Raw genomic sequence first — 19883 nt, forward strand, 5'->3', positions numbered from 1 at the left:
GCAATGTCAATTATATTATCCTAACTTTAATCTGAGGTATTATTTAATACTAAATGTTAAAATTTAGTTTTTTCACCCAACATCTCTTGAAGGGAGGATTGGTGGGGGGTGGGGGGGAGAGTTGGGACGGACCGCGCGGTTGGAAGAGGGAGGGAGGCAAGGTGGGGTACTTTGATTGACAGATAGTGTCGTGAAGAATATTTTTTTTTTATTAACTGAAGATACAGTATTTGTTTTAGCTCATAAAAGTCATACAAATTACCCGGCCAGAATATAATTTACATTGCTGGAATTCTTACAATTTGGTGATCATTTTGAATATAAACATCATAGATTTTGCATTAGATATACAAATTTTAGATATAATGTTTACTCTGAGTAAATATGTTATCTTATGTGCAAAATATATGACATTTATATTCAAAATATTCCTGGTCTTACAAGGAATCCAGCAATGTCAATTGTATTATCCTAACTTTAGTTTGAGGTATTATTTATTAAAATTTAGTGGTTTTCCCCCAAAAATTTCTCAGAGAGGGAAGAGCCAGCAGTGTAGTGTGAGAAGAGGGTGAGTGAGTTGAGTCCATTATTTGAATGGACATTAACTTGGCGACTGTATTTCTCTATTTCTCTTAAGTACTAATTGTATGCATGTACCATCATAAAATTAAGATGTTCTTTTTACTAGAACATAGGTATTGTGTCGGAAAAAGTGGAGTTTGGGGATCGGGCCAGTTTCTATTGGAATTAATCCCATATGTTCTGTTGTTCACTTAGCGCAGTTTTCACTTAACACGGTACCCTGTGGGTTTTATTGACCGCGTTAAGCGGGGTACTACTGTATTAAACTTTTGAAATTATTGAAAAGTATAAACGTCTTGATATTTACTAAATTAGTAAGGAATTTAAGCCCTAGAACTGATTAATGTATTGGCTGACTGATACTAAAGCTGGTTGCCCGGTCAGTGCAAGCGAAAACATGTTGAGGTCGGTTCGAAAGAAATTCGTTAACCGAATTTTTGTTCGTTAACCGAATTGAAGATCCTTATGGAAGGCAGTTCGTCAACCGAAATTTCGTTAACCGAGGCGTTCGTTAAACGAGGGGTCACTGTATTCTAAAGGAGTTGTAACCATCATTTATGCAGATGACATTTTATTTCAAGGAAACTCTGTCAAGAATTTGCAGATTGCTTTAGATAATTTTAGTGTTCTTTCTCAAAAGATGGGCTTAGTTATCAATGGAGAAAAACCGAGTGTGAATGTAAAGGAAGAGGAACTGAATCTCTTTTTCTAAGTGGAAAAAATATTGAGTAAGTGTCAAAATATAAATATTTCGGAAAGTATATTGGCTTTATTAGTGAGAGTAAAGAGGCAGAAATATATTATATCCTCACTCAATGTAGAGCAAGATTACAGCCCTTGAAGGCTCTAGCATGTTGTGGTAAAGGAGCTGGGGTACTATACACAGTTTGCACCCCCCTCCCACAACAACAGTACCCATGAGGGATATGATGATATGTGACTACTGCGGGTGGATGACGGATATGGACAATGCAGGCCGGACCAATGCAACGTTTAGGAAGATGCTAACTGCCGTAAAGCATGAAGGCTGTTACTGGTATTGCCCTGACTGCATAGTCAAGGTGAAAGAGGCAATTGCAAGCCATAAGGGAACGAGCTCCCTAGGGACGAAAATAGATGAAGCTGGAGCCCTGTTAGTTGTCAAACTAGAGCAAGTTGGGAAAGAGATCCTTGCTAAGACTGAGGAAGTAGCCGGTACAATGGAGGTGGGTGCTAAGAGGAGTTATGCTGAGGCATTAGCAGGGCCACAGGGGGTGGCAGAGAGTAATGCAGGATCTGAACAGGTTCTACAGCAGCTAGGGACTCTGAAGAAGTGTGTCGAAGAAATGAAAATTAACGGACCTACTGTTAGGGGAGAGGAGGAACAACGGGAACGTTTCCAGCGCATGGACAATGTAATAGTTTTTGGAGTCCCCGAGAGCCAGGCGGAGGGAATTGAGAGTAAGGTAACATGATAAGTTGCAATTTAAGAATATTTGTACAGAGGTTCTGAAGATGCCATCAACCCCACAGGATGTGAGGAGGCTGGGAAAAAAGCAGGGGTAAGCCTCACCCCCTCAGGATCACACTAGTGAGCGACGAGGAAAAATGGGAGGTTATTCGGCAGGCAAAAAACTTAGTAAGGAGCGAGGCATCTTGGAGTGTATTCATTCACCCAGATCGCACAGTAATGCAGAGGGAACAGCACAAGAAGCTCCTGCAGGACTTGAAGCAGAATAGGGAGGAGTCAAGGAGGAATGGGGAAGGGTGTACATGGGTTATATTCAGGAGGGGGGGGGGTGTAGTGGAAGCAAGTGTGCCGACACAGGGCCAGGGGGCAGTAGCGCACCCTCCACCCGCTCTACCCCCCACCCGGGAGGTGGCACCAGCTTCGCCTACCAGACAGGAGGAGGCAAGCGCCGTGTAAACAATGACATTTCTAACCACCCACTGCAAAATACAGTGTACTTAGCAAATGCTGCAGCTTCTGAGAATGGCGGGGGGCGGGGTTACTACAAAGAGCAGAGACGTCGAGAACAAATTCTGGCTTGAATGTCATGTACACTAATACTGACACGTTCTTTGATAAGAGAGAGGAGTTTGAAACACTACTGAAGGTATACCAACCAGATATTGTGGGAGTTGTATAACTATTGTACAAGAACAGGAGAATCGACCCAGGGAGGAATGGGAGTTCAGTATTGCTGGATATGACTCACTTATGAACCTTTCTCAAGAAACTTGCAAGAGGGGTGTGGTTATCTATGCTAGGCAAGACCTGAGAGCCAGCCAGGCGAGGGTACGGGGAGAGGATGTTTTTGAAGAGTCCAAGAGGTGTAAAATTAAATTAAAGGGAGGGGACTTACTAATCGTCGGGTGTATCTACAGATCCCCAAACTGTGGCCCACTAAATCAAAGGAACTTAAGAGCCTTAATAGACAATGCGGCAATGCTCAACCCTATCCACCTCCTTAACATGGGGGACTTTTACTATGGCGACACTGACTGGAGAAATGAGTTTACCCCAAATGACTTGAATAACCCTGCTACTCGTTTTGTAGAAACTCTGAGAGATAGTTTTCTGTTCCAACATGTTAGACACCCAACACATTACAGAGGGGAGCAAACACCCAAGCCACTTGACCTCATCATAACAAACGAGGAGGGTATGGTGGGCAAACTGGAACACCTTGCCCCAGTTGGCACCAGTCACCATATAGTTTTGTCATTCAAATTTAACTGTTACCTGGTTCAGGATAAGGTTGTTATATATGTGAATGTTTATATGCTGCCTTTATTGATTTTATATACTTTATATATTATGTTACTTCTTACCAAAGTTAGAATGTGTTTAGGCCTGTGTAATCACGAATGTGTTAGGCACGTGGTACACAACAGCAATGAATAAACGCTCTTGAGTTAGACTGAGCATGTGGCTTCTCATTCTCCCATTAAATCATGTAAGATACTACACTGGCAACGAGGATGGGATTCACAAAGTGTTGGTGAAGTCCTTGAAGAGAGGATAGTGATCACCGAAGGGAAGGCTACTCTGAACCTGGAGAATTTAAGTGAAGAGAGCAACCATGGCTGGCGTCAGTAGATATACATTGGACGAGTGGGGGAGTATGATGCAGACAAGGAGAACTTCACATCATATTGTGAGAGAATGGACTTCTTCCTGGCAAATAAATTAATGGATGGCGGTGGTGATGCTCAGAAGAAGAAGGCCCTTGGAGAGAAAAGGAAAGCAATCTTTTTGACAGAGGTAGGAGCTAATGTTTATTCTACTCTGGTCAATCTGCTTGATCCAGACAAACCAAAAGACTCCTCACTGATTCAGATTACCAAGATTCTGAAGCAACATTTTGATTCTGCTCTAATTGAGATCGCTGAAAGTTACAAATTTGGCACAAGAGATAGAGGGAAAGATGAATCAGTAAGTGATTATATAGTTGCTTTGAAGAAGTTATCCATTCACTGTAACTTTGGACAGTTTTTGAACCGAGCTTTAAGAGACAGGTTTGTGATAGGTCTGAATTATGAAAAAATACAAAGTAAATTAATGAACACCACTAACTTAACTTTTGAAAATGCATGTCAGATAGCTACAAGCATGGAATTAGCAGAGAAAAACACCAGAGAATTTGTTCCCAATGCCGGTAGTGAAACAGTTGGCAGTAGTGACTCAGTGTGTATGGTCCCCAGTGAATTGAAAGTGGCTTATGTGAGTCCTATCTTCAAGAAGGGCGATCGTCACTCCACGAACAACTATAGACTGGTGAGCCTGACCAGCATAATATGTAAAGTACTTGAGAGTATTATCAGCGATGCCGCAATGGAACATCTACTACGAAACAACCTTGTAAAGGATTGCCAACACGGTTTTATGCCGGGGGGCTCCTGCTTAACACAATTTCTCAAGGTATTGGATATTTGGACCCATATTCTGGAACGGGGTGGTAATATCGACAATATTTACCAAGATTTTGCCAAGGCTTTCGAGAGTGTACCCCACGAAAGGCTGAAAATCAAACTGGAAGGGTATGGAATTCGGGGAAATGCCCTTGCGTGGATAGAAGACTTTCTACATGACCGCAAGCAGTGTGTGGTGATTAATGGCACGAAATCGTCATCTGTACCTGTCACAAGTGGGGTACCACAGGGCAATGTATTGGGCCCGCTGTTGTTTGTTTGTTTCATAAATGACATGCCTGACGTTGTATACTCCTCCATACAAATGTTTGCCGATGACGCAAAGTTATTTCAGGAAATTAAGAACCAAGCGGACTGTGAAGAGCTGCAGAAGGACCTCTATGGGCTCTAGGAATGGTCAAAGAAATGGCTGCTGAGATTCAATGTCATGAAGTGTAAGAGGATGCACCTGGGGCATACCAACGGTAAGGAGGCGTATCATATGTCCCAACAGGATGAAGAAACTGCACTAGTTGAGACTGAATGTGAGAAGTACCTAGGTGTGTATGTTGAAAATGAGCTGGAGTTCTTGGGCCATTGCGAGAAGAAGGTAAATCAGGCAAATAAATTATTGGGTCTTATAAGAAGGTCGTTCAGATATCTAGATGATCCGTACCTCTTAACGATTTTCAGGAGTGAAGTGCTTCCCCATCTGGAGTACTGTCACCCCATCTGGTCCCTGAGATATGCTAGGTGTAGTATCTTGCATTATTTAATGGGAGAATGAGGAGCACATGGTTGGTCTGGCTGGGCATTTATTCTCTGTTCTTGGTTACCGCGTGCCTAACACATTTCGTTTTTACACAAGCCTAAACACTTTCTGACTTTGATAAGAAATAACATAATATATTGTGGGGTATGGGATGTTTGGTTCACACTCAGAATGGGATGGAGAAAGGAAACTCACAATGTGCTCTCTGTATACATGTTGTATTGGATGTACAATGCAGCTTGGTGCTGGGAAGGCAGCATGGTTACAAGCGTGATGTAGAGAGAGCTGGTTGGTGAGGATGCTCAGAGGAGGACCAGCTTGTGGGTCGCCATGCTCTCCGGCGGGAGCGAGGACCGCCAGGCAGGCAGAGGAGGAGGAGGTGTAGCTGGCTGGTTGGTGTAAGTAGAAAGAGACAGGTCACCACGAGGTCAGGTCTTAAATAGCGGGGGATAGGCGTGGCTTAGTAGTTGACCCCCGCTTCGTGATGTATGGCGGCGCTGGTTGACCTAGACCACGAGGCACACACTGTGGAATTCGTGGGGTCGGCCACGCAGCGACAAACAGCGTTTGTAGGGGAGAAATCCACTACAATACTCCCCCTTCCCTCCAGGCGGTGTAGGAGACTTGTTGTCTGCAGGGTTGCATAGCACATGTGAGGCAGAACGGGCGGTGCATTCCTCATGTGAGACAACGGCGATGGCGTGGATGAGCCGGTCGCTAGAGACAACTGTCTAGATACACAATATATGTGGGAGTAGAGAGGGAGAAAAAGGGTGTGTGGAGGCGATGAATGTTGTACTTCCCTCGCGGCAGGTACAGGGTCGTCAGATACGCCTTCTGGGGTGTGTGGGCCTGGGTCAGGAGCAGGGGCTGCATCAGCAGAAGCGGATGAGGGCTCGTGACAGCAGCTGGGTCCACGACAGCTGCAGGGTGCAGGACATTAGCAGGGAGTACCTGAGGGAGAAAAGAGGGGTGTGTGGGTCCGCACTCAGGAGCAGGGGCCGTGTCAGGAGAAGCGGCAGGGAGTACTGCTGGGCCGGGGCGGCGTCTGAGGCAGGACGGGTGTGTTGGTCCGCATCAGGAGCAGGGGCCGCATCAGGGGCGGCAGGGGGTACTGCTGGGCCAGGGGCGGCGTCTGAGGCAGGACGGGTGTGCTGGGGTCGGTAGGACGTGGTGCTTGGGGCAGGAAGAGGAGCTGGTGTCTGCTTAGAGAAGCAGTGCTGCTCTAGGGTGTCTAACCTGCGGTTTAGAGACAGTAGCTGTAGAGCCGATGAGAGCTGCTTCTGTGTGGATAAGCCAGTCTTCCATGTTGCTTGAAGACTGGGAGCGTGATCAGTTTCTCCTCCATCCTGTGTGAGTGCGAATCTCCGGGAGTCACCATTTGTGGGGTTTTTGGATGTTTGGTTCACACTCAGGATGGGATGGAGAAAGGAAACTCACAATGTGCTCTCTGTATACATGTTGTATTGGATGTACAATGCAGCTTGGTGCTGGGAAGGCAGCATGGTTACAAGCATGATGTAGAGAGAGCTGGTTGGTGAGGATGCTCAGGGGAGGACCAGCTTGTGGGTTGCCATGCTCGCCGGCGGGAATTAGGGCCGCCAGGCAGGAGGAGGAGGAGGAGGAGGTGGTGTTGCTTGCTGGTTGGTGTAGGTAGAAGAAGAGAGGTAGGTCACCACGAGGTCAGGTCTTATATAGCGGAGGTAGGCGTGGCTTAATAGTTGACCTCCGGCATGTAAGGCATACACGAGGCATACACTGGGGAATTCGCGGGGTCGGCTACTCAGCGACAAACAGCGTTTGTAGGGGAGGTATCCACTACAGTACTCCCCCCCCCCTCCAGGCGGTGTAGGAGACGTGTTGTCTGCAGGGTTGCATGGCACATGTGAGGCAGAACGGGTGGTGCATGCCACATGTGAGCCATAACGGCGAGGGCGTGGATGAGCCGGCCGCTAGAGGAGACAACTGTCTAGATACACAATATCTGGGAGTAGAGAGGGAGAAAAAGGGTGTGTGGAGGCGATGAATGTTGTGCTTCCCTCACGGCAGGTACAGAGCCGTTAGATGCGCCTGCTGGGGTGTGTGGGCCTGGGTCAGGAGCAGGGGCTGCGTGAGCAGGAGCGGAGGAGAGTCCGTGACAGCAGCAGGGTGCATGACAGCTGCAGGGTGCAGGACATTAGCAGGGAGTACCTGAGGGAGAAAAGAGGGGTGTGTGGGTCCGCACTCAGGCGCATGGGCCGCGTCGGGAGGAGCAGCAGGGGGTACTGCTGGGCCGGGGGCGGCGTCTGAGGCAGGACGGGTGTGTTGGGGTCGATAGGACGTGGTGCTTGGGGCAGGAAGAGGAGCGGCTGTCTGCTTAGAGTAGCAGAGCTGCTCTAGGGTGTCTAACCTGCGGTGTAGAGACAGTAGCTGTTGAGCCGATGAGAGCTGCCTCTGATAAGAGCTGCCTCTGCGTGGGTAAGCCAGTCTTCCATGTTGCTTGAAGACTGGGAGAGTGATCGGTTTCTCCTCCATCCTGTGTGAGTGCGAATCTCCGGGGGTCACCATTTGTGGGTTACGTTATGTTTGGGTTCACACTCAGGATGGGATGGAGAAAGGAAACTCACAATGTGCTCTCTGTATACATGTTGTATTGGATGTACAATGCAGCTTGGTGCTGGGAAGGCAGCATGGTTACAAGCGTTGAGTAGAGAGAGCTGGTTGGTGAGGATGCTCAGAGGAGGACCAGCTTGTGGGTCGCAATGCTCGCCGGCGGGAATTAGGGCCGCCAGGCAGGAGGAGGAGGAGGATGTGTTGCTTGCTGGTTGGTGTAGGTAGAAGAAGAGAGGTAGGTCACCACAAGGTCAGGTCTTATATAGCGGAGGTAGGCGTGGCTTAATAGTTGACCTCCGTCATATAAGGCGGCGCTGGTTGACCTAGACCACGAGGCATACACTGGGGAATTCGCGGGGTCGGCTACTCAGCGACAAACAGCGTTTGTAGGGGAGGTATCCACTATAAGGTAAAGTACAAAAATTAGAATTTAAAGTTGTCATTAATTATAGCTAGTTATGTGAATAGACCAACTTTGTTAGGAAAGAACTGGTTGTGTGAACTTGAGATGGACTGGAAGGAGATATTTAGTATTAGAATGTGTAACAGTATTCCAGGTCTTGAGAAATTGCTTGAAAAATACAAGATTTTATTTGTAAAGGGACAGGGTGGTATAAAGGGTTATGAAGCTCATATCACCATTGACAAAGATGTTACACCCATATATGTTAAGTCCAGACCTGTTGCTTATGCATTGAAATGTGAGGTTGAGAAGGAATTAGACAGACTTGTGAGTAAGGGAATTATTGTGAAAACCACCAAGAGCAATTGTACTGCTCCTATAGTAATTGTACCTAAAGCTGATAAATCTGTTAGACTATGCGGTGATTATAAAGTTACCATTAATCAAGCTGTTGAGGACGAGCAATATCCCTTACCAACGTCTCAAGATTTGTTTGCTGCACTAACAGGTGGAACCATTTTCACCAAGTTAGACTTGTCCCAAGCATATGCTCAGGTCTGTGTTGATGCTGAAAGTCAGCAGTACCTTACCATCAACACTCATAAATGATTGGTGTTAAGCACATGTACAGTACTAATGCTGGTAGCACCACTGATGAATTAAGATTAATATTTGCTGAACATGGAATACCAGAAGAGGTAGTATCTGACAATGTTCCTCCAATCCAATCATCAGTATTTAAAACCTTCATGAGACTCAACGGTGTAAATCATGTACTGACCTCACCCTATCATCCTGCCTCTAATGGTGCAGCTGAGAGATCAGTTAGAATTGTAAAGGAAGCACTTTCCAAGCAGGTAATTCAAGGAACTGGAGGAAAATCAGTGAAACACAGACTAGCAAATTTCTTACTTAGACACAGAACCACATCACATAGTGTGACAGGATGTACTCTTGCAGAGTTAATGATGAAGAGACAGTTAAGAACAAGATTAAGTTTAGTTAAGCCAAGTCTGTTTGAAGTTGTAGAGAGGAAACAAGCTCAACAAAAGATGTAACACGATGATAAGAGTTCCAGTGAAAGAGTGTTCAAGGTAAATGATAGGGTGAGAGTTAGGAATATGGCTAAAGGTTATGGTACTGTACATGCAAAGTGGATAACTGGTGTCATTGACAAGGTATGTGGATCTAGGAAATATCTAGTGAAATGTGGTAACTCTTTGAGATATGTTCATGTGGATCACATCATTCAGGCACATGACGAGATGAATGTAGCACCAGGACATGATGATAAACTTGACGCAGTTGCTTTACTTACTTACTTATTTACTTTTATCCTCTTCATCACTGATCGGCTCGTTAGCCGCTTGGGCGATCGATCACGTCTCTGATTACTTTTCCTTTTCTTTTATCCTCTTCACCAAAAGATCGGCTCGTTAGCCGCTTGGGCGATCGGTCACGTCTCTGTTAAGCACTGTTGGCAAGTACTGGGCATGCACCAGCTCCTGAATGTATCTGAACCTGCTCAGTGTTGGTCAAGTCTTGTCTTCAAAGAGCTCACACTCGATGACGTCACAACACTTTCTGGTAGATTGTTCCAAGAGTTCACAACTCTCACTCCAAAAGAGTGTGCCCTCACAGTTTTCTGGACTTGCGGCTTCTTCAATCTTGAGCTGTGACCCCTTGTGGGGCGAGCGTCCGCCAACTCCAAGTAAGGACACTCGACTGAGTAGTGCCCCTTGAGATGCTTATACACCTCAATTAGGTCCCCCCTTGCCCGTCTGTAGTATAAGCTAGGCAAGTTCAGGTGCTCCAATATCTCAGGGTAGCTGAGGTACCGAAGGGCAGGCACCAGTCTGGTGGCCCAAATTTGATCATTTTCAACCAACTGACAGTCCCTAGCATATCTCGGGGACCAGACGGGGTGATAGTACTCCAGATGGGGAAGCACTTCACTCTTGAAGATCGTTACGAGGGACGGACCGTCTAGATATCTGAACGACCTTCTTACAAGTCCCAATAATTTATTTGCCTGATTTACCTTCTTCTCGCAATGGCCTGAGAACTTCAGGTCATTGTCAACATACACACCTAGGTCCTTCTCACATTCAGTCTCAAATAGTGCAGTTTCCTCATCCCGTTGGGACATATGATACGCCTCCTTACCGTTGGTACGCCCCAGGTGCATCCTCTTACACTTTGTGACATTGAATCTCAGCAGCCATTTCTTTGACCATTCCTGGAGCCCACAGAGGTTCTTCTGCAGGTCTTCACAGTCCGCATGGTTCTTGATTTCCCGACATAACTTGGTGACATCGGCAAACATTTTTATGGAGGAGTGTACAACGTCAGGCATGTCATTTATGAAATAAACAAACAACAGCGGACCCAATACACTGCCCTGTGGTACCCCGCCTGTGACAGGTACGGATGATTATTTCGTGCCATTAATCACCACACACTGCTTGCGGACATGTAGAAAGTCTTCTATCCACGCCAGGACATTTCCCCGAATTCCATACCCTTCCAGTTTGATTTTCAGCCTTTCGTGGGGTACACTGTCGAAAGTTTTGGCAAAATCTAGGTAAATATTGTCGATATTACCACCCCGTTCCAGAATATGGGTCCAAATATCCAATACCTTGAGCAATTGTGTTAAGGAGGAGCGCCCCGGCATAAAACCGTGTTGGCAATCCTATCTTGTTCCACTCATCCACTACTTTATTTCCAAACCAATGTTCACCTTTGTTTAGCCCTGACTTCCAAATTAAGATGCTTTGACCCATCTCTAAACTCAAGGTTCCTCATGCCCGGAATTAGTCTTGCCATTCTCCTCTGAATTCTTTCTAGGGATTCTATATCCATTCTGTAGTACAGTGACCAGAACTGAATTGCGTAATCCAAGTGAGGTCCCACAAGTGCAAGATATAGTTTTAGGGTAACCTCGCTAGTCTTGTATTGATCACGGTCATACACGTCAGTTAACGTAAAATCAGACGATTCATATTACGCTCAATAGCCCACAAAACATGTAGCTATGCCTTCTTTACTGGGTCTCCCATCTGAGGCGTCCGTTTTCTCATCGCTCCCAAACCTGGGTCCCATCTATTTTCTCTGACTTCCTGAAACTAACCTCTCTATAAAGTGAATTTGAATATGAGAGAGGACACCATTGTTTTGAGTCAACTTAGAGATGTTTGATTACAGTTAAATCATACAAGATCCTTTGTGAGTGATGTTGAAAGCTTTAACTCTCTTTATTGTTAGTAACACTGGTTAAGTAAATGAGAGTCGAGTCTACCAGTAGGAATGGCATCCCATGATATTGTCCCTGGGGATAGCCATGAATTTCCAATTGCGGCTGAAGTTAGATTATTTTGTTGCCCAAATATCAGATAATCTGTTGTTTGTAGTTTAGTTAGAGTCAGTTATCTATTTAAGAAAGTCATTGATCTCCTGAACTATTCTGTCAACTTGTATAATCTCCAAGATGTAACATACCCGTGAATAGTTTCTTGTTTGCGACTGTAGTGGATACCTCCCCTACAAACGCTGTTTGTCGCTGAGTAGCCGACCCCGCGAATTCCCCAGTGTATGCCTCGTGGTCTAGGTCAACCAGCGCCGCCTTACATGATGGAGGTCAACTATTAAGCCACGTCTCCCTCCGCTATATAAGACCTGACCTCGTGGTGACCTCTCTTTTTTCAGATTCGCCAGCCAGCCTTCGCCGTGAACGGACCTTCTGACCCTTCACTGCTAAAGCCTGCCAGCCTGTCTTTAACCATTGACGACCCGAACGAAAACGACCACCTCACCACCATTACTCACACACCCGGGAAGCTCGTTCCAGACAACGCCCTTTCAGTGCCTCCCCACTGATCAGGGGTGACTCCTGATCAGAGGCGGCCCTGATTGGGAGATCTGTAACGGCTTTCTGCAGCGGACTTGGGCCGCGATCCCACTGGTGTCACTTGCAACATTGGCTGCTTTTCATTGATCTTCCTTCTTTCTCGCTCTGGCCTGGGGACCTGCACCCTAGAGGTGTATTCGTCCTTGGGTCCCCTCTGTAACTTTTCATCTCCAGTGTAGGAGATTGTGAACACGAAAGGGGGTAGGAGCAGAACCCACCCCTCCGCCGAGCCTTCCTGGGAAACCGTGATCGTGCGGGTCCACCTAGGAAGGGGGTCGCAATCCTTAATCCTCCACCCCTCCCCTGAATAGGTACACTTTAAGTTCACGCCTATAAGTGAGCAATCACCAACAATAGGGATATAGGTTCCCCTAACGGGGCTCCTGGGTGAGTGACACAGGAACCACTCCACGACCACTCGACCAGCAAGTGGCGGTGGGGAGTGCTGTAATTCCTGTGTTTAGGTTGCTCGCCCGGAATAGGTAGGGTGCCTGTAACTTCCGTAAAACCACAACAAGACTGATGCCAAGGAGAACGACCAAAGCAAATGACTAGTACAACTGGAAACAGGATACGGGTACGCTCCATCCAGGGGGGCGTATCCGAAAAACGCAAGGAGGAACTGGGCATACTACTATGTGCCCAGCTAAACATCAAATTCGCCGCCTTGATCGAAACAAAGGACTCCTTCATAGTCCTGTGCCTGGAAGAAAAGGATGTAGATAATATGCTCTCTGCCGACTCAACAAAGAAATTAAAAGAACGAGGATTTGAAACAGTAATACCACTACAACTACGTGCAAAAAAATCTGTAGTTATTAAAAGGGTAGACAAAAATATACTTAAAGAAACACCAAGCTACATTGCTAACAATATAGAAGAGAAGAACCCATGGGCCAGAGTTGAGGAGGTTGTGCTAATGCCTGGTGCTCCCACCATGATGAAGGTCAGGTTTGGAGAGATCTCCATGGCACAAAAAGCCCTAGAGAGTGGCCTCTGCATCTCCCACTACCATCTGTCAAAACAACAAATTGAGCAGGAGGAATTTTACGCAATAACACAGTGTTGGAACTGCTATAAATACAATCATCTAGCCATAAACTGTCCCCAAAAAGATAAGAAGTTCTGCTCCGAATGTGCAGCAGAGGGCCACACATTCAGAGAATGCAGCAATAAAGATAACCCCAAATGCCTGAACTGCAATGGGGACCACCGAACACTAGCAGCACGCTGCCCCATAAGGAAAGAAATAATCAGGAATCTGAGAGAAAAAGAAAAGACAAATAAGAAGATGGAAACAGACCCTAACAAGACATATGCAGCAATTGCAAAGCTGCAAGATACCACCTCCAAAGTCCTGAAGAAAGCCAAAGAAAATCCCATCATGCAACCTACATACCTCAATCTGAGCGAAGGATTACCTTTCACAATTCTAACCAGTATTATTCATGCACACATCAACAACATTGCAAAACCAGGAACCTTTGGAAAAACGATCAGGGAAATGTTTGCTGCAAATAATCTGCCGGAGGTGAAATTTCCATACGACGCCCCCTCAACAAAAATATTTAAAATTGTCACCGAGAGTAGCCTGGGAATAACTAAACCACAGGAGCACATAACTAAACTAGGCACAGAAGAAAACGCCATGGAAATAGACCCTATCACCCAAGCAGTCACACCACACCGCAAATCATCAGATTCCACAACTCAGCAAACAGAGAAACCACAACCTGCAAAAGCTGACCCAACCAAAGCGAAAACAAGAAAAGAATCCCACTCTGGCCATCGTGGCCCCCCATCTTCACCAAGCGATGTGCAGCCAGCAGACCTACTCAGTCAACACACCACCTACAATAACAAATGACAGACTTCTGCAGGAAATCAAGGAAGGCACAGTCAAATTCACCTACGAAGATGGTAGGGTAGAAGAATCCTACATAGACCAGTTGATAAATGCAGGACTAATAAACACCAAATACAACAAAATCAGAAAATCAGAACGGGATTGAATGAGGAAAGGAATAGACACTCGCCAGGAGATACATGAGCCAGCAAACACCCTACACCAAGTTCTCGGGATCCACGACTACTCAAAACAAATCATTAAAGATAATTCAGCACAACGTCCTTGCCTGGACTCTGACGAGGATATCAAAACTTACTAACATATACAGCACAATAGACCCAGACATCATCCTTATCAACGCACATGGTCGGAAAAACTGTGACAAAATCAAGATCTTTAACTACCATGTACATCAAATGAACATACACGACGAACCACATGACGGAATGGCAATAGCTATAACAATAGCTATAAAACGCAACATACAATACAAAATCATTAACAACTTTCAAAGTAATTTTCTTGCAGCCGAAATAAATACAACAAGAGGCCCAATAACTATTGGAACTTCATATTTAGCATTCAGAGGGCCAATATTCCCTACAGGGGACATCTTAAAACTAATGAGGCAAAACAATCCAGCATACTTCATAGGAGACCTCAATGCTAAACACACAATCTTAGGAAACAATATTAGAAACCCGGGAGGGAAAATCCTTCTTGCTCTCATCGAACACGGGACAATAACACACCTCGGGCCCGACTTCGCAACTTACGTATCAGCCGGTAACTCTGGGAAACCAGACATTGTTTTAACCAATAGGCATCACCATCTAAAAGTACATCTAAAGGCTGGACCCACAACAACCAGTGATCATCTACCCATAATAGCAACTCTATCCACATCCCCGATACAAATTCCATCAATCCCAAGATTTTCACTCAATAGAGCAAATTGGGAAAAATTTAAATCGGATCTTAGCAACAACGAACCAACACTCCTATACAACAAAGACACAACAGAGATTGACAAAACACTGGATACATGGTACAATGAAGTAATAACAGCAATGAAAAACAACATCCCAAAAACAACATACCGTACATTACTAAATGCACAATTAACATATGAAGAGAAAATGATCCAAACTAGATTCACCAATCAATATGAATACACAAAAACACACGGGTGGAGCAATGACAACAGAATATTATACAGGAATCTAAAAGAAGAACTGAAAGACATAAGCAAGAACAAACACAATGAAACATGGAACAAGCTGATCCATGATACACAAGCAGACTACAGAAATCCAAAAGCATTCTGGAAAAACATAAAAAACCTAATGGGAACTAATTCGGAAGAAACTAGCTACATAAAGGACAAAAACGGTAGAAAGGCAACAGAACCACACGATAAAGAACCAATATTTAGAGAATACTGGAAAGACATATTCAGAATCAATGACGAAGACAATAGAAGCTTCTGCCAAGAAACAGAACAGGCAACCAGAACATATTTGAGCCAGAACACAGAGAAATGGAAACTTACTAGGAAAATCAACCTCAATTCATTAAACATCAATAACCCAATAATTGCTCCATTAACTCAAAATGATATTGAAAAAACAATAGCAAGCTTCAAGAACAAAGCACCTGGCATAAGCCAAATTAATAAAATCGTTGACGGAAGTCAAAAAAACCCGTCTCAGCAGGGTGGATAGCCCACCTGCTGTTAACCTCCTCTATTTCCCACTTCTTAACTTTACCTTGTACTGTACCCTTCCTGCACCCTCAGAGGTAGTGCTCTCTTCTCTCCGTATAACCAACCAACCACCGACTGACCGGGAGACCATTCTACTGTAGTGGACGTCTCCCCTACAACTGCGTAGCTGCAGGCCACCTGCGACGTCTTCCCTAGCAACCAAACTAGCGGCCCAGGGGGGGGGCGTCACCAGATGCCACCGTATCCTAGCAACTGAGTCAAAAGACCGGCTACTTCCTGGGTTTTTCCTACATGACTCACGGCTGACTCACGGCTGCTGTGTATATAAGCTCTGTCTCTCCATTGAGATTCATTCTGGCCTCTCTACTTGAACACGCAACACCTCCTCCTCCGCCGCTGCCTGGCGGCCCTCGCTTCTCCTCCGCCTGCCTGGCGGTCCTCGCTCCCGCCAGCGAGCATGGCGACCCACCAGCTGTCCTTCTCTGAGCTTCCTCACCAACCAGCTCTCATTCTGCTCTCGGTTCCTGAACACGCAACACCTCCTCCAAGCAAGCTCCTGCTGTCCCGTTCTCATTCAACCAGGAGGCCAGCAACAGGCAACATCTTCTCTAACGAAGTTCCTGCACATCTACCTCCTTCAACACGCTACTCACCGAACGTGTCTACTGAGCAGCTCCTCACCACACGGCACCTCCAGCACCAGACTGTCTACCATGTAACTTATATTATATAAGAAAACCACCTTAGAGTTTCCATCCATCCTGAGTGCTAGACAAAATTATATCATGAAACCCTACACTACACTTGGCTACTGGACCAGCAACATCTCTCACCACTCAGAAACCTCCTCGCCCTATAGGACCTCTTGTACTGCGCACATCATTTTCATTCCTAAAAACCCCATTTAATTCATATTACGCTATATAACATTCAAATCCACCGCTCTTGTAGAATCTCAGAAAACGGGAAACACTGTTAAAGGATAACTCACCTAGTCAATGTTACTAGACCATGTGTTGTATCGTACCCAGGTACAGTTATATCATATTAATTGTATGTATTCATAGCATTAAGGAGAACTGAAGGTATCCATAAGATGAATGTTAAAGTCCAGTTGAGCCGGACTAGTGTACTGTAGGATTAAGTGTGGATCAGGGTTTGGAGGTCATACTATTTACGTCTGTGAACGTGTAGCGAACATAACTTCCACAGATATCATATGAAAATACATGAGAACAATAATCTGGAAAAAGGATTATTGTATCAGAACTCTGTGAGGTGTTGGAAGTGACCCAGAAACTATACTTGAAAGGAAATATCTTGTATGCGTCGGTATGAACTTAATACACCTCGTAGCCTCACGTGACATATACCCACGACAGGTACAGTGATCAGAGAATCTTATGTCTGTGTTCAAATAGTGCAATGTGTGAGAGGAGGATCCCTCATTACAGTTTTAAGTGAAGTTGATACACCCCCGCCATGAACATTCAGCCTTTGTTTTAAGGGGCGTCATGTACCCGCCTTGGGTGTGCCGCGTTGATATTATAACCCAATGAATTTACCCACGAACTAGCAAACCAAGACCTTACCTTAGTGTGTAATTTAGGATTAAAATATGTGTTTATACGGCATGAGTGACAATATACCGAAAAGTGTTCAGGTGAGAGCCGTAAGAAATAAAAGTAAAAATTAAAGATTGGAAACTGTAGGCCTATGCTGTGACAAGCGGCAGGGCACTGCCCTCAGTACCCTCCGTTCTACCGTCATCTCAGGTCAGTGTCCTATCGGGCTATATCCCGCCCTATAATTAAGGCTTATATAGAAGTTATTACAGTTTAAAGCTTTGCCTGATATATAAGTGTAATAGTAATGTGTTAGGGGGTGTGATAACCGCCCGTCAGGCATTATTTCTCAGTACCCTCCGTTCTACCGTCACCTCAGGTTCCATGCGGTTGGAGTGCCTTGCTGCCCGGCAGCCATTATCCCGATGAGCATCCCAACAGGTGGTGACTACTCCCAGCTATGCCACTCCACTGTGAACCTGTGGATTTCCAGCACACCACTCCAAATGAGTAGTCACAAATAAGGAGACCGTGAGAAACTCTGCGGTCGTCACTTGGAGTGACCTATAATACCAGGCGTAGAAATAGTGCTGGTATGTCTCTGGGTGAAGCCCTCGTCTTTACCCACCGAGGGCGGTGTGCGAACAAGGTGCCTGTTGTGTATACCTAAAAGTCACAAGGAGTCCCATACCTGCAGGTGTGGAGTGTAACATGTGTGTTGAGATGGTGCTACTATGTATGATAACCGACGGTGCTATATTCCATACAGGTGGAGCAGTCTGATGCGTTAAGGGATAGTGTAAGAAGGAATGACCGAGGTAAGGAGGTCACAGATTGTTATGCAATAAGTATGTGGATGACACGCCATTAACGTAAGACGTCTGGTGCCCATCTGGGTAACCAACATTTTCGTTGTTCTTCTGAGGAAGACCCATTCAATTGTATGTTTTTTACCAGTATGCTTTATAAGGAATAAATTAATTAAGACATGTTATGGTTTCACCCTTCTTTCCCCTTATCGATCTGGTCAATGGAAAACCTAACCCAATGCCTAGTCCACTCTGCACGCTACCTAACGAGCTACATGCTGTCCAAAGGGGGTCTGGTGGCAGCGACCCTTAGGAATTAAGATTAGAGTTAAGTATTTACTCTTAGTATTAGGGACTCCCAGTCTGGCAGTATACTCTGAGCAAGTTTCTCCTCACCTAGTCACTCCTAATCACTGCGCTGTACAACAATATAGAAAGCGCATTGTGAGTTTCTATCCTACCTCATTCCTGAGTGTGAGATATCTACATGTACGTACGTTTGTGTGCCCATACTAAGAGAATTGACAACTGGCCACATACAGTACGCTACAAGGGCACACGGCTTGAGGGACGCCAAGGTTGCTGGCGGGAGCGGCAGCCGCAAGGCTGGCGCGGAGGAGGAGGTGTTGCTTGCTGGTGGCACAGTGTAGAAAGAAAGGGTGGTCGGGTCGGTGGTCGGTGATACGGAGAGAAGAGAGCACTAGCTCTGAGGGTGCAAGAAGGGTACAGTACAAGGTAAAGTTCAGAAGTGGGAAATAGAGGAGGTTAACAGCAGGTGGGCTATCCACCTTGCGGAGACGGGTTTTTTTGTCTTCCGTCAACAGTGCTGCCTTAGTGGCTCATGGGGTTAGGGATGGCCGGTCTCAGCCAAGCTAAGCTAAGTTGTTCTATTTGATGTTTCCTTGGGGCATATTATGATAGGGTGGGGGGGTCCCTCCAGGTCCTTGTGGCACTGGAGGGATGATCCCCATCTTTTTCGTTTTAGTTTTTTTTTTTATTGTGGGTGTTTGTGAACTATTTAGGTCTTTGTTTATTTGTGGGGTCCCTCCAGGTCCTTGTGTAACTGGAGAGTTGTTCCCATCTTTTGGTTCTTTTTTATTGTGTATATAGAGGCTCTGGTTCTTCGTTATCATTTTTCCTGCTTCTAGGCCACCATCTGTGCGATGTGTTGTTGTTTTCCTCATTTAGTTGGTTTAGTATGGGATCCTGTTCTTGCTGGATTTTTTCCCATATTGCATTTGCTTGGGTGTGTATTCTGGTGTTGAGTGGGTCTATGCCGTGTTCTGTGTGTGTGTCTTGTGCTGTTTGTGTGTACTGTATGGTGGTTGGTGTTTTGCCGCTCTTCTGAGGGCTATATTTTGCACTGCTTGAAATTTAAGTTGATTTGTTCTTGCGATTGTGTTCAGAGGTATCGGAGGGTATTCTAAGTGTGGTCTGATCAGTGCTTTGTATAGGTGCAATTGTGTGTTGGTGTTTAATTGGCGGAATCTTCTGAGCTTTGTAAGTTGTGATTTTGCCATAGCTATTCTTTCGTTGATGTGGGGGATTATTCCGGTTCTGGATATCTTGAGTCCTAATATTTTTCCGTTGGCATCATATGGTATTTGTTGGTTATTGACAATAATAGGGTAGGGGTTTGTTTTTGCGATGTGAATTATTTTGAGTTTTTGGACATTGGTTTTTATCTTCTATTTTCGTTCATAGTTGTTTATTATCTCTATTTCTCTGCTTGTTCCAATGGCCATCATTTGTTTGGATTTTCCGGGGTACCAGACTATCTG

This window comes from Homarus americanus, unplaced genomic scaffold (genome assembly GCF_018991925.1).
Source record: "Homarus americanus isolate GMGI-L3 unplaced genomic scaffold, GMGI_Hamer_2.0 scaffold19375, whole genome shotgun sequence".
Classification (NCBI taxonomy): Eukaryota; Metazoa; Arthropoda; class Malacostraca; order Decapoda; family Nephropidae; genus Homarus; species Homarus americanus.